At 28.8% G+C, this 3029-nt stretch overlaps 1 long non-coding RNA gene across 1 annotated transcript; it reads left to right on the top strand.

Annotated features, from left to right (window-relative positions):
* The first annotated feature begins 322 nt into the window (after positions 1-322).
* Positions 323-2643, top strand: LOC126552143 (uncharacterized). The gene is made up of 3 exons (XR_007605983.1): positions 323-1168; positions 1240-1536; positions 2341-2643. It is a non-coding gene; the product is annotated as an uncharacterized LOC126552143 (long non-coding RNA).
* The last annotated feature ends 386 nt before the right edge of the window (positions 2644-3029 follow it).

Raw genomic sequence — 3029 nt, 5'->3', positions numbered from 1 at the left:
ATAATATTTAAAACCAAAATACGAATTTCCGGTACAAAATTTAAATGGCGCTTGTGTGCAGATTCCGTTAGAAGAAATATTGCATGTTCATGTTTTTGTGATGATAATAATTATAAATAAATCGTTTATGTACAAAGAAATATCATTATAAATGTGTAGGTACCTACTGAAACTGGCGCGGTACAATATCCGGACTGACCTACTACCTGGAGAATATACCCGAATAATATTATTATCTACAACCACCACCACCGACCAGCAGATATTATCTACAAAAAATATAATAAACAAGGATATAAATAAGTTGTCATTTTTTTATTTTTTTTTATTCGTTTTTCCAAACAGTCTTGGTAACGAGAAATGTGTAGGGCCTTTACATTGTAACTATTATAATACAACAAAGAATTTTATTATTGTTTTTTAAATATCTCCGAGCTTTGAATTTGTGATTTAAAACAAAGTTCTTCAACGGCATGACTTTAACCGAATACTTGTATTGAGGAAAGATACGATTTAAAGTTATTAAAATAAATATTGATTTTTTTTTTAATAATAAAAAAAAAATCAGTACTCGAATGTTACAATTATTATAGAACATAATATTATGTTAGATAAAGATAATGTCGGAGTTAACACACATATTATTATTCCGGAGTGGTAGTCAAACTGTCTCCTTATTAAAATCATTTTGGTTCAAATTGCACTCAAAATGTTTGAATTTCAATCGATCTGATACTTTTATATACTGATACTGTCTTCCGTCTCTGTGTGTTCATCATAATATTATGGTCAACTTATTTACAATTGTCTAGTTTAAAAACGAACGTGCCCATGGTGATTCGATAACTGTGTACACTAAATTGATCTATATACATTTTATAAAGAAAACGTTTATAAGCGAAGTGCATACACCGAGTGTAGTTTTTGGAAGTGCCATTAAATTTTTTCTTGTCCAGAGTGCAACTCGACAAGGATAAGAGCAATTCGACCGTAAACCGTACATTATAATATAACCCTTTCCGATAACATACTACAACTATTGTAATATTTAGTGGATATATTAACATATTATTACGGCCGATCAAACTATTAATGGAATACTTGTCAGCTGCAGCCTGTTAACATTTCGAAGGAATTCGTGTTGACATTTTACAGTTGATAAATATAGGTATATAGATAGTATTATCCGCGATTATATATTATACAAGCGACCACTGAATGACGTATACACCTTTCCAGTTCATCGTCATGACGCCATCACTATGTTACAGCGAAACATTATATGCTGTCCCTGCCTTTATTATTGTTATCTATGTGTTATATATTTTGAGACTGTCTCTATAAACAAGAGGGATGTGTTGTATAAATACATGATTTTTAAAATATATTTTCAAGTTTGTAAAAAGTACGAGCATTTGTCGAACTGAAAGAATGCCAGTATTTGTCGAATTAAAATCAAACACGAACCATAAAGAAGAAGAGTTTAAGTAAACGAATGGAATTATTCAAATAACAACAGAAAAATATTTTTGAAAGGTAAATAATATAAAATGTTTCAATTGAATACATTCTAGATAAACAGGTGTATCCGCACGAATAATATTTATAACGATTTTACTGCTGCAGTAACATTAAATGTAACAGGTTGTACGAGCCACCCAAAATATGCATTTGTTTCGTTATTATATTTTATATTACTTCAAAGTATTATTACAATAAATTAGTATATGGTGTGTTTGAGAATTAAATTAAATAGTTTGTTCCGACATTAAGTGATATCAAAGGTTAAACTTTAAATGTATTGTGTCCGCCGATGGTGTATATCATTATACCTGACAAACTTTGTTTAAACTCGTACAAAAATCACGCCACAGCGCGAATCATATTGTCAGGACAAGTAAAAATACTAATAGAGTACTTATGATATTATTCAGTAGATAGTCACAGTTTTCGATTTACTGCGTTATTCCTGCAGTAATATAAGACTACCGTTCGTCGCAGCCTTTGTCACAGCCACATTGAAATGAGTAATTATTAGTCGTTCGTAGTACCGGCAGGACTTATAAACATTTAACATCATGTAGCTATTTTGTATTTAATTTAGTAGCTTAATATTAATTAAGTGACCAGTAGTTTTGAGTTTATTATAAATTAGGTACCTATCTTTTTGAAAAACGTCTAAAGGTCACCACGTCGTTAGAATAATTATACGTGTGACCTATTATAGTGTCCTGTACAATTATACCATTACAAAGTTTACTACATGGATATTACTTTATAGTTTTATGCGTATTTACTATTATTATTATTATTATTATTATTTTTTTTTTTTGTTTTAAGGTGATAGCGATCTACGGTTGCTATAAAATCGTATCGTCCAAAGGGAGAATATTAATGAGGTTTTTACTATAGAGAAAATAGCATTCGTATAGCAGGCGATCTGCCGCTGCCGCAGGAAAGAGTGATTTGCGAATTTACAACTAGATATCTATACGTGCAAATGCAAATTATATTAATTTTAAACATTATGGTAGTATAAAACTAAGAGAAAACTAAATCTAACCATGATTCAAATCCATTTACAATGTTCTTCATTTGACACAATAATTAAGTGACGCAAATACTTTTAAAATTACATTATGTAGTACCTATATATTATCTACAACATTTAAGTTATTGCTGTTTTATTAAGACTGATGATGATATTATCCAAAAATCAATCGCTTGATAAATTAAAGTCACTTACAAGTGTAAAATACATATTAAATTAATATACATTAAAAATGTATTCAACTGTGCTTTCACATTAGACGTTATAATATTAAATAATATGTTAATATGTTATGTTTATATTAATAATCTGATTAATTAATAGTAAATAATATGTACTCAAAATAAATATTATACTAATTACCACCTTTAATTATTTTAAAAATTTGCTCAATACTAACTAATCATGGACTTTGATTATCTCGGTATCATAATGTTTCAGTACCTATACATATTATTATCCCTCCACTAATATTTCA

The sequence above is a fragment of the Aphis gossypii genome, chromosome X, assembly GCF_020184175.1.
Source record: "Aphis gossypii isolate Hap1 chromosome X, ASM2018417v2, whole genome shotgun sequence".
NCBI lineage: Eukaryota > Metazoa > Arthropoda > Insecta > Hemiptera > Aphididae > Aphis > Aphis gossypii.
The sequence above is the reverse complement of the archived record's forward strand: the minus strand, read 5'-3'. Positions and strand labels throughout refer to the sequence as shown.